The sequence below is a fragment of the Falco rusticolus genome, chromosome 7 (assembly GCF_015220075.1).
Source record: "Falco rusticolus isolate bFalRus1 chromosome 7, bFalRus1.pri, whole genome shotgun sequence".
In the NCBI taxonomy this organism is placed as follows: Eukaryota; Metazoa; Chordata; class Aves; order Falconiformes; family Falconidae; genus Falco; species Falco rusticolus.
Window position 1 is genome coordinate 47,938,130 of NC_051193.1, and position 13,462 is coordinate 47,951,591.

The 13,462-nt window shown below is 34.5% G+C and overlaps 1 long non-coding RNA gene across 1 annotated transcript; it reads right to left on the bottom strand.

Annotated features, from left to right (window-relative positions):
- Positions 1–1,721: 1,721 nt before the first annotated feature.
- On the bottom strand, positions 1,722–8,845 carry LOC119151825. The gene is made up of 2 exons (XR_005105565.1): positions 3,800–8,845; positions 1,722–2,535 (listed from the first exon to the last, which is right to left on the bottom strand). It is a non-coding gene; the product is annotated as an uncharacterized LOC119151825 (long non-coding RNA).
- Between the last annotated feature and the right edge of the window lie 4,617 nt (positions 8,846–13,462).

Sequence of the window (13,462 nt, forward strand, 5' to 3'; positions counted from 1 at the left end):
CTAATTATATGCACTGGGATTCTTTTAAAGGGATATAATAGATTCAAAGACAAAAGCTATTGCTCAAATTTTAGATTTGTAGTGATTAAAGTGAACATTTAATGTTTCATCAAAGTGCTTTCTATTAGTTTAAAATCTTCCATTAAGTTTTGATGACATACAAGTATGTTGTATTTTTTGCTTATCCTATTGACCAACTTTATTATAGATCGTTTCCTCTCCCAGCATGCAGTGCTATCAGCCCTCATACTCTTATGACCTTTAATATGGTGCACTATTTATTTCCTGAGTAATTCACATTTTATCACAATCTAAATCCAATGGGGAACAACAAATACTTTAAACCTATATTTCTTCTGAACCTGTAAAACAATATAGCACACATAGTACCTGATTTTGAAGAAGAAGCTCGAGGAAATCAGTGGTAAAAAGCAGTGGGTAAAAGTCTTTACTTTTTGAAATGTAAGACCAGATATGCAGAGCATATTTTTCTCTATTTCAACTTCCTTTACTACTTAAAAAAGTATTACTGACAAGTGCTGTTTTCTTGTATTATAGGAACAAAGCTAAATACATATTTTCATTCATTAAATTTAAATATTGCTGTATTACTCCACTCAGCAGTTCTTTTTTTTCAAGCTATCCTGAGACACACTGCAGCATCTATTTTTGTAGGCAGGATGAACATAGTTGAATGTGATACCAAGTTAGTTTTGACATTCTGTTTCTAAGGAATAAATGTTTGGCTTGCAACCTTTCCATTTTCAAATAAAATTTGAGATTTTCTATCAACTTCCTTTTTAAAAATAACATTTTTCTCTTGCTTAAGTAGCTCCTTTGATAAGAGTAATCATTTTAATAACACATTTGACTCTAAGATCTTCAGTTTGCTTCATCTTTTCTTTTTTTTTCAAAACCTGCTTCCCAAGTTCTTTTCTACAATTTTAGGGTATGGACTGATAAACAAAAAAAGCCTTTCCTTTTTTTTTTTTTTTTTTTTTTTTTTTTTAGTTTCTGTGATAGTCTGATCATTATTCAGATTCTAGTTACACAGAATTCAGATCTTACTTTTAACAGCTAGTGAAGCTGAAGTACATGCCAGCAATGCTTATGATTTGCTTGGAGTCATGCTCCACAGCAGAGCTGGGAGTAGCACAAAGGGTTTCTCACAGCTAGGTTCTAGCTTAAGCTTTCACTGTCCAACTGTAATAAAGGGTAGAAAACTTAACCTATTACTGTCTTTGTGCACTTCTCTGAAAATTGCATTTAAACAGCAGCAATGTCAAGCACAATGACCTTTCTACATTTCATAAAATGTTTTGTATTCCCACCTACTTCCTGGCTGTCTGTTGGTGAGAAATTCCTACAAGTACAGAAAATAGCATCATGTGAATCTATTTTTGAAATGCAGTTGTGACAAGAATGGCAAGTAGAACAAACCAAAACTCTTTATCATCTCTAGACTCATAATTTTGTGGTCCGTTCTCTGATGACCCTACTACCCTGCTACCTTGCTTCTGCATTTGAAATGGCAAATAAATGACACCTCACTTCCCATCAGACTCCCAACTGTCCTAAACATTACCATCTCTGTTGTCTTTTTGTAAGCTGTACTAACAATAAATGTTTTAGAGTGATTTATTTCTTTCTAAAAAATATTCTTAAAAGTCCTGGACCTCCACTTTGGGTTTTGACTCAAAAAAAGCTTCACACATAATGTATTGTCTTTGTCTTAGTGTTTTAGTAAATTGAGAAGGTAGTATCAGGAATGCATGTTTAGCAGATTTTGACACTCATTTTACATTATTTCCTAAAGTTATGTCATTTACAAATTGGAAGTATTGGTAACAAAAATATTTCTAGACATAAAGTAAAATAACATTAACTTCATGTGAACTAATGTCATTCATTTCTTACAATATGCTGTTCAGCACAATATAAGGTAACTGTTACTTGCAGTGAAGCACGGTCACATAAAAGTGGTTTTGAAGCTTTATTTATTATCTATTATATGATATATATGATCATATAACAGCTTGATGAAACTTCGCATAAGCAATGGTTGACCTTTAAAACCAGCTGACTGTATGTTCAAGGTCAGGTTGTTTCGGGTCTTGTGAATTAGTCCATTAGAGCTGGATCCATCAGTCCATTAAAGCTGTGCAAGGATCTGCTTGAAACAGAGGGCAGACAGTACTCTCAGCATAGTATTAGCTCCATGGTGATGGTTAGGATGTGTTTTTGAAGTGCTGAAGCTATGGAGTGTGTTTCTTCAGGCTGAAAAAAACACTTAATGGAAAGGTTTCCCATTTCCTGAGCATGTGTTATAGTTGGTTAAGGAGATACAGTTATGACCTCCATGTAAAGTTGGCATGCTTTCTGCTGATTAGTGCTGACAGCATGTATCAGCTATACTCGGACCATACGTCTTTCACATAGGTTCTTCAGGCGTAGGCTCTGGGCATGAGCTGGTTTGTGTATCTGAGTTGGATTGAAGCATGAGTTAGGTGCCAAGTTATCCAGCTGTCTTGAACTCTGAACACGGAGAGTATAAGAAGTCAACATGCCCCTGTAACATTGCTGAAAAAAAACCTGGAAATGATCATAATCTCTCAGACACTAAAAAGACAGGAATGTTATTGATTCAACTGTGAGATTTAAGCACATGAATTTTGCTGAAGTTGTTCTTAAACAATTAAATTATTTCAAGTTCTTTTCTGTTTTACCCTTTCTCTCTTCCACAATGAACTGTAAGTATCACAATTTGATATTGGCTTTTGCACTCTGAAAAAGTCTGTTCTTATGGCCTTGCAGAAAGAAAGTCATAGTCAGAGCACCTTTCAGCAGACAGAGATCTGCATCATGAATATAACTGAGATTTTGGTAGATATCTTTGTAGAAAACCAAACAAGTTCCCAGAAAGTTTACCTACTTAGTCTTACAGCAGCAAATTGACACACAAATTTCTTACTTGATACCTTTGATATGAGGCCTAAGAAAAATATGTAGCTGTCTACCTATGTGTATTTGATCTGTAAAAATCTTCTGCCCAAATGATACCACATTTCCAGTTTTAGCCACTCTTCCTATACATTAAAAAATAAACTCTCGAAGAGAGAAATAATACAGCTTGTAGCTACATGCTGAAAATACAAGAGACATCATCTTTGAGTGGTTTTATAACCCCAAAATATAAGTATATGATCTCCATGAACGCCAGATATTTTCTGAGCATCTGAGATCAAAATTATAGTACATATTTAAATTAAAATAAGAATTCTTAACAAATAATTGTGTATGTGTTTGATTTGTATATATTTACACATACATATTTAATGTGAAAAGCCTGAAAAAATTAAATTGATGAGATACCTAATAAATCTTAGTTGCTGAAAATAATTCAGTTTTCCTCTCCAGCCTTCCAGTAGTTGCATTCCTGCCTCATCATTGCTAACACAAAGGAGAGAAAGGACTAACAGCATTTAAATTGTTACTAAGGGAACAATATTGCCTCTGTATACAATCTTCAATGGTCACAGCAATGAAATATTGATGGAATTTATAGTAGGCAAACATATTTCTCCAGATGTGTTGTATGTTCCTAAATTAAATTGATTTCCAAGAGTAAATGGTGCATGTATAGTTCTTTGGTTTGGGTTAAGTTACTTTTAATTTACTACAGGAAGCCTAGTACCCATTAGTAACTCTGTTTTTTTAAGTTTATAAACAATCCCCAAATACTATCTCTTCTCAGTACAAAACAATAGACTGGAAAGACATAAAAATGGTGCAGACTCACCTGTTGCTTGTTTTCAGTTAGTGCTAAAATGCCGAGAGCTATTTTTTTAAGGGGTTTTGAACCAATAGCAGAAGAACTTCAAGTAGTGTGTCACTTCTCTCTACTAGAACATTTTAACAACTCTATTAATTGTGGTCTTCAAAACTCTCCCAACAGAATTGGAGAACTGGGGCTATGGAGACAGTGCTAGTGATGTTCTTTCTGGAAAAAAAGTACTTGAGATAAAAACCTCAAAATGTTGATGTCAAAAAATATACTGATGCAAGCATTTCTATCAAAATTTCCACCACCTAATAGAATTTTTAAGACTTTCATGAAAATCTCACTTTCTGGCCAAAAATATTGCTTAGTTCTGACTGTCTCTAATGTTTCATTTTTAAGAATCTCTTTCTAATGCAAGACAGCCTGTGAGAAATAGGAGGGATCTATCTTCAGTAGAGCTGTGACTATTGTAAGAACATCTTCATTTCTGTAAAAACGTAGGCAAAATGAAGTAACAGTCTTAAGACAGAAGTCAAATAATAATGATTCAGTGTTGCTAGGAATTTAAAGAGTTTCTATGGTGCTTGTATCTATGATAACAGTTAAAAAAAAAAGTTACAAGCGGTAATATCCTGATGCGATAAACCCAGAATTGTTTGGTTTTCGGTATTTGCTCTTCTCTGCCGCTGCTTTCCTAGCATAACACATTCTGCAACTGTTTCATGCACACCAAAATGAACTTCATTTCTTCTAGGTGGTATAATATGAAAACTATGTATTAACAACAGCAAAAGATTTATAGCTTAAAACTGAGACTTATTTATAATCTCATCCCGAAGTACTGTTTGTGGGCCATCAAGATTATGCCGGGCACGAATATATCATATGCTATTGTGTCAACACTACAGTAAGTTAGCTATGCAGCCAGGTGCCAGCATGGCTATGCAAATAGTGCTACTATTGTCTTATCAGTCAAAACCACTGCCAGAATGCCTGGGAGACAGATTTCAATAAAGGAGGTACATTCTATCTCAGTGAAGCTGACATTAATAATTTATGACTAATCAGTTTATGGAAACATGTTAACAGCAGAATGCTGTGGAGAGCAAGATGGATGTCTCGCCTCCACGTTACCATTTCTTTTCCTCCTACCCGACTCCAATTTTTGTTATGATTAAAAGCCACATAGAGGACTCAGTTCTTCACAAGAGAATGGATTAGCTTATAAAAGAACCATATAGAAATGCTGAGCAGGGGAAGAAGTGATGAGAAGTCATCTGACTTCCTGTGTGGTAGTAGAGCTCAGCTGGTGCCAAATTTGCCTCAGGTCCCAGCAACTAGGCCAATGTCAGGACATGTTACTAAGAGCTGAATTACTATCAAAACTAGGCTCTAGCTGTGAAGTATAAAATACCAGAAGTCTAAATATTTGCATATTCCAACATAAACTTATTCCACTAAAATAAAAAAAGATTTGTGCAATGTCTCCTTATGAACCATTGCCACAAAGGTGCCTTTTTCTCTGAGCTCATGCATAAAATAGTTAATAAAATGTTAAGTATAAAGTTGTGAATACTATCTGTAAATTAGAGAAAGGAAGATAACCCTTCAGAAAGTTGTAAGCATCCACTCCTGAGATGAGCCACTGAAATGCTTCTGCAAATTCTTCAGTTAATATACAAGTGCAAAACAGTTGGATACACCCAACTGGAACTTGATAGCAGGAACCTCTTAAGTCTAGAACAACATGCACAGACATCAGCTTGAAAAGATTGGTCTTCCACCATAGCTTGCCTTGGGATATTTACAAGAATGGTCTCCGCAGGTGTGATGGATAGGACAATAGCAGGTTTGAACACCTACTGAGGCTTTACGGGGCTCTTCTGAAATTAGCCTTGAGCATTCAGTTTTGCATGTTACTGAGCCTATGTTTCAGAAAAAAAATAAAAATCCACAAAGAAAATTGAGACAAAAAGTAATGTTTTCATGTAAATAATCAGGCTGACTGGAATTTATCTAAGCACACTTTTTCTTTAACCAGAGGAATGCGTAATGCTAATAAATGTTGTATCCCATAAAAAGATTTTTCCTTTAGTGTTTGTAGTTAAATGTCATGATACTGAAATCTTTCTTTCAAAACATGATCTTCTTGTTGCGCATCTTCCTTAGATGTCTGGTGCACAGTAGTAGAAACCCTATGGAATGAAAGACATATCAAGTGCAATAAGTGAGAGCTGCAGCATAAATACATGAGCATCAGAATGTGTATTTCATTATACTCTTCTGCTTAGCTGTTTTAACATTTCAAGGTCCTAATTTATACTTCCCAACTTTAACCTGCATATAGTTTATTATTATTAACCACCAGAGATGCTGAGTGCCTTAAAGCTTGTGCTAATAAACTGATGTAATTAAACTGAGCCACATTGCAATGCAGAATGTTTCTGGAACCATCAGTGACAAAAGTAATTGATAAATCAACCACTAATTGACTTGAGATAATGAAAGTAATTTTATGATGCAGTGAGATTGTCACCCAATTAGCCTTGTAGTGAAAGAAGTAAGATTATGTTTACTATAGGAGTTGTGGGCAAATCATTGGTTTAAACAAGATCAAATAAATATGCAATGTGGTAAAAAAGGTATATCATACAGATGATGATTCTGTCTTTATATAGAAACAAGTTTAGGAGCCTTCAAGTTCTGGAAATTTTGTTTTATTTTCTGAGTCATTCATGTATATCAACAGGTGCAGTTATGTAAGGTACTGTGATATTTAGAGGAACCTACAGATCCCTTTCTAGACAAAACTACAAAATGTGACTATTTCAGGATTTCCTAAATAGCTATTTATCTTTTCACATGTGATAGCACCTTTTCCTAGAACTCCTTCTGCAGATGAGATGTTCCATGCATTTCAAGGTGAGTTAACTTCCACGTGAATAAATGGTCATTGTGGACAAATCTTGCTTATTGTTAATTCTAGGAACATTAAAACTAATTTTAAAACAACTTTTTCTTTTAATAGATTTGAGAATAATATGGTTTCAGTTAATCCTTTCGAAACTATTTTGAACTGACAGATGCAACTTTTATATGATTCCCACTTCAATGACTGGAAGTGTCAAATATGCTTGTTACTATTTCTCAAAACTGATTATCCAATTTTCTTGAAGGGTCAACGGAAAATATCACAATTATAAATTAAAGAAGACTATTCCTGACAGTAAATAAAGATATTTATTCTTGCTTAGTCCACAAAATGAATTTATTTTAGATCAGCCTTGACTTTGAGAACAACTGTCTCCAGCCTGTGAGAATGAGAAAGACATCTGGCTGTGCTGTACCAGCAGATACCAGGCTTTCCTCCAGTCTCCAGAAAGAGCATTCCTCATTCTCAGAGCACCTTCTGCAAGTCGTTCATGACTCTGAGGCCTTCTTTAATTTCCTGGTTATTAATTTCTAAGTAACTGGCTTTCTCCTTCAATGGGAATTATTCCATGCTTCAAATCCTGCTATCCTTGTCTGTTTCTTGAATGCATGTTAAAAGTTTTGTTACAAGAAAAAAAAAATCCACTGTTTTCAAACTGGACTTGAACAAGTGGAAGTTGACTTCATTTATAAAAAGTGGCGTTTTAGGTGAGATTTGAGAAAAGCATTTCTGATATATGCTGTTATGCTTATATTGAAACCTATCAAAACACTGTAACCCACACCTTGCAGAGAATTTAAAAGACAAGTTTGTCAAACATCTTTCAGACATGGTTTAGTTACATTAAACCTATCTCAAAGCCTGTTAAAATAAAAGGATGACCTAGAAATTTATTCAGGAGATCCTTTCAGTCCTATAGCAAGGAATACATAGCTCATAATGCATCATGTCCTGGCAGATATTACTTTCTTACCAGTTTAAATCTCTCTGCAAAGTCCATAAAGTAAGTCCACACAAGTGAAAGTGAACAATTCCTTTCGATTAGTGCCAAAATCTTTAGATCAAATATTGGACATACTCTACAAGCTCAGCTAAGGATTACATTTATGGCACAGAAATGAAATAAAATTCAAATGCAAAAAGCCATTATACTTTCAATAGCTATATAACCCACAGCCTCAGACGACTTCATTACCTTCTGTTCATTTCACTATCAAGCTACAATATGTTCTTCTCTTTTCTTCCCTTCTCCTGCTTTGTGCATTTGTCTAAGGCTAACTAATGTTGCGTGGCTTATATAAGAGCACTAGTTTATTCCATACAGATTGTCTTTCTCTGGATATCATGATAAACTTCCAAAGCCCTTGGATTAATTATAAGCTCCACAGTACAAATTATTGATCCCATTTTCAAGTGCAAGAATGTAATTTTTTCCAACTGAAATCAGAATTTTACCCTAGCTATCTTTTCCTTACTTAGAGTTTTCACTGCTTGTGGTTCATCTGTTTGTATATGAAAGATGAGCTCCTTACATTCCTTCTCTCTCCTTCTCTTTTTATTCCTTTTTACCACTTTCCCACTACTTTTTGTCTGAGGTTCCCATCCCAGCTTTTCTTTATCTTTGCATTGAAAAAGAAGAGAGCGTTAGTTGCACAGAAATCAGTTTGATTGGGTTATAAGTGGAAGGTAGAAAAGATAAGTCAGTGGAATTTCTCCACTCCTCCAAAAATGACACAGTCTCTGAAAGCTTTTATTGTTCTCTAAATTTCCCAGCATATGTGAAGATAAAAATAATTTTGATTTTTGAGAGAGAGAGAGTCTAGTTTTCTATGTTTAGGAAGTGATATGTTGTGGCAGCATGAGTCATACACCTTTTTATTTCTCCCTAGAAAAAAGTGCTGTAAATCACTCATCATAAATCGGCACTTTGTTGGTGATTTAGGCAGAGGTGTAGAGGTATAGAATTTTCACTGATATGGTACCTGTTTCTTGTAAAGAGAAGCATATATATGGAACAATATTCTTTTTTTGGTGCTGTTTTCCATCTTCTCAAAGACTTATTTGCCTTAAATATTGAAAAATAATAAGCATTAAGCCTTAACCTAGCTAACTATAGATTTTGTAGTATTTCTTCTCCACAGGCTTCACAGAGAAGCCTCAGTAGTATAAGTAACACCAGATGCAAAAATAAAAGTAATTTTCTGCATGTCACCTGAAAATTAATGGCAAAACAGACAGTTGAATGCAGATTTCTCAATATTGGTTTTTTTCACTGTTTACTTTTGTCCAGTACAAATGTTATTTAGAGTCAGTAACCACAGCATCAAAGAGTAATTTTGCATTTCTGCATAGATAATCCTAGTATTTATATCTGTGTATTATAGAGACACTTTGTTTAACTAAGACCTGCATTCTGATTAGTACTTTCAAAAAACTTTTAAAAGCCTCTTAAGTCAACGGAAAAAATTAGACTGATTTCAGAAAGTTGAGTCAGGCCTTAAATAAACTACTAAAATAATTTTGTAATTTTGGGGTTGTGTGACTCGTTCTGTCACTGAGTCTGTTCCTTAGTGCCTCTGATTTGATACAGCTTCCATGTCACAATTGAAATTGAGAAGTAAAAAGGCAGCTGTCCTAGACAGATTAAGCAATATTCTCGGTTGATCTGAGGATTGCTATAATTACATTAATTCCACAAAGGAATATCAATTTACCCTTGAAAGGATATAAAAATCCTACTTACAGGACAGCATTTAAATCAAACATCAATTTACATTTTAATTACTGAATTTTTCATATTTGGTTTCTTTCACTATCTGTATCATCAGAATAGTCCACTGTTTCTGAACATGTTTCTGAAATGTTTCACATTTCCTGAACCAGTGATTGGATTAAGAGTAGTATCTGAAACGTAAAGAAAGATCTAGACAAATAATGTCAATAGGCTAGGAGCAGTACTTTAAGGGACCACAGTTTTAGAGTAGTTTCCTTTTACCAAAAGAGCACACTCACTGCTGATCATGCCATACTCATGTTTAAGACAATACCGGCTTCAGCACTGATGTGAAGGTTTTGTCATAATGTCAGCCATGAGTAGCAATTATTATTTTCTTTCCAAACATAGCATTAGCTATGTATGCTTTTGTCACTTCTTGCCTTGAGTAAGGGAAAACCTGACTGAAAAAGGTTCAATCTTTGGAAAGGACTTCAGCTAGTATAGAACGCTATGAGGCATTTCCTCACATGCAGGAGGGCTGTGGACAGATTATGTAAACTGATGGTTCTCATTTGTGCCCACACATTCACTTCAAACCTGTTTCATCGTTAGCCTGCAGCTGGCCAGGTCAGGGGACTGCTACTGAAAGTCAATGCTTGTTTTTGTCTTCCTATAGATAACAGCGTGGCTTCTTCCTATCTCCAAACAAACAGGCATATGGATATCCTCTGTCCATGAAAACCTCCACAGATTCAAATACCAAAACCATTGAATATGTGGTATCAAACCTTAAGGTCTTTAGCTTAACTTACTGCAGACAAGCAAGCTTGACTTCTTTATGGCTGCTTCCTTGACTTAAATGAACACAATCATTGGTTCAGAGTGATGTTTGCCTCAGGTGTTGTTTTTTTCTTTTAATCTATTCAACAATATGCTTAATCTTCAGGACAACTAATAAGCATTGTTAGTGGTCTCTTGTCACATTACTTCTACTAATATAACTTTAAGCAGCCAATTGAGCCATTTATCTCAAATGACTAAAGATATGCTGAAAATGTAAATTACCCATGCCAATTATAAATTTCTTTTTGTCTTACTCACCTGGGATAGTTTCCATAGATGTGTTAAAAATTAATTTTAAAATTAATTAATTGGAAAATACATTATCCATTGTAGGCATCTGATAACACTCATCTCTCTAGTATCTGAGCGCATTATTGTGCTGCTGATTTTTAAAGCCATAATTCAGTTTCCTATTTTGTGTCTGTACTGAGCCTACAAAAAAACATGGAGGTAGTATGTATATATGTATATACATACATATGTACGTATACAGTGCAGTTATCTTTTGCAATATGTAAGTGAAAAAGTACTTAAAAAAATCCTTCTCTAATAGTTAGAAAAATTCAAGTAGTTTCAAATCTGTACTCAGTGTCTGAAAAGCTTGGGCATAAAAATTGCAATTGCTATGAGTCTCTAGGTTTCTTTTATTATTTTTTCTTAATGACGTGTCTTACATAAACCATGTTTAGATGAAGTTAGATGTAGCTCCTGTCAGTAATTTAAGGTAAACTACTTCATGAGAATGGAACAGCTGTCTAAAAAAAACCCATAATTTTTTTTATATAGTAAATAACAGACTTGAGAAAAACGAATATGCTGAGGGCATACACCCTGTTAAACACAGCTCTAGTTTAGAAGTTTTCACATTTGTCTACTATAATACTTGAAATAGCACTCTCCTCTTTTACTGTCTTATGAATACCTAGCAGGTCCTATAAAGCATGGAATGTTTTTAGAGTAACATAAATGCTTTTAAAAATCAAAATTTTAGTCTGTGCATGGAGAATGCATGTAGAAATTCTCAGTTCTATCAATATAAAAAAGTTCAGTTAATGGAGAAACTTTTCCACAGGACTGCATTCTGGAATGGAGATAGTTGAATGTATCTGATTCTTCTCAAACAGACGTTTTCTCCGCTATAATTTGTGCATTTCCAATAAGTGGAATGAAGAGAATATTAGCAGGAGGAAATGTCTGCTATGTACAGTAAATTTTAACAATTTCTTGTTTCTTACATTTGTATATGAAGTGTTCAGTACTACAATAATACAGTGTTCATTCTTCTCCATATAATGTAGTACTCAATTTATCGCATGTTCATGTCACACTTAACCAGCTGGCTGATTTGTCTAGTGAATGAAAGGGATGATTGTAAAACTGAAGCAGCATTATTTCCTGGTGGATGTGATGAACTGTATACAACAAATCTTTTGCTTGATCAGTCTTGACTTCAAGAGATCTGTACAGTCAACTGCTCTATTAGTACTCTAAATTGCTCTTTTATCATCATTGTTTCCTCTCTGGAATCCTGATGACCAAAGGCCTCTGTCCGTAAGAGGTTACGTTTACAATGTATATTCAAGTCATGGTTTAAAGTTCTAATTCATCTTCTACTCATACTGGAAAAGTAGTGCAAGATACACAGACTCTGCACTGAATCTGGAAACTGAAAAGGTCTCAGGGTTAGCATTTTGGGGCAGGCTCATTTGTTTTCATTTTTATGTTTGAAAGAGGACTCTCTGACCCATTTAAACTGCTCATGGACACTAGTCCAGAAATAAAGAATCTCTGTTGTGAGTCATCCTGCAAGACTAATTATAGATAAGACTTGGTTCAAGCTGATACAATGCAAGCATTTTTTAAGATGCTTTGGTCTTAAAGCTCTTTATCACTCACTTAGGGCAGGAACTATTTTTCTCATTTTTCTAATGCAAATCAATAATAGATTAATGATTAAATGCAAACAAAAGCCCTAAAGTTGTAGCATCTTCTCCAACACATCTATCATGTCTTCTCAGTACCAGGTGTTGGAATTTCCCACCTCCTTTTCATCTGTAACTGTCAGTTAACAGTTTACAGATAAAAGGCCAGAGCTGTAAGTGATGTAGTAAAAGTCTGTGTTTATGACATTTTCAAGCTTATTTTGCAAAAGCTACTGAGTTAGAAATATTAACCTTAGGCAAGTTCTGCATCCTGAACTTTGAACTTTCTGGTATTTCTGCTCTGTGTAGATTTAGTTGCCTCTGACAGGTACATGCCGAAAAGAAACCAGAATCATGGGCAAATTTAAAGTCAAAGTTATAATTGCCTGTTTACTATAAGATATTGACAAGGTGATGACTGAGCTCTTAACTACTAAAAAATGATGAGTGTAAACCATAGAATGTTTCTTCTTATGTGTTTATTAAATTCAGACTTCAAAGTAACTGCTAAAAATTAATTACAGAAACCACAGGCAGATATGAAGGAGTTCCAGAATGCTTTTTACCCAGAATCATTATTCCTTTGTCTATAAAGTCAATTAGTTATTGTAGACGTCTTTGTCTGAGGACATCTTCCCACATTTATTCACTAATCCTTATCTGCTAATTACCTGAATGACAGCTAAATTAGTTTGCATGTGTGAATCTTACCATGCTCAAAATCAATGAGAATAGCAACTGTTACAGGATATTTCTGATCTAATTGTTGCAATTAACTTCCTGAAATTTGCCCCTTATGAAAATAGTTACATAGTTTTTCAGCATCAGAGATAAAAATTAAAGTTGTGAGCCTCTGAGATGGCCATTGACATCTCAGTTCCACAGAGGGCAAATAAAAGGAAACACATGGCCTGAAGTGTTCTGACCTTTTTATTGGTAAAATTAATCTTTTTCATGCTTCCCTAACACTTCATTCCAATGTATATTTTAGGCTAACTAGACCACTTACCCTTTTAGGATGAAAAAAAAAAATAATTTGAAGGTAGTCCACTGAGGAAATAATCTAAACTGTTCAATACCATGAAGCAATATCACTAAATGTCTCAAAGTAGTGTAGTAGAGGACTTTCCTGAAGTGTGAGCCAGAAGTGCCTTCATTTATCAGCACCAGCTCTGTACGTAGAGAAGGGAGCTTATGATCTATTGTGAAGAAAATCTTAACCTAAATTTAAAGAAATCAACATGTTGAATCCATGCACTTTGTTTACA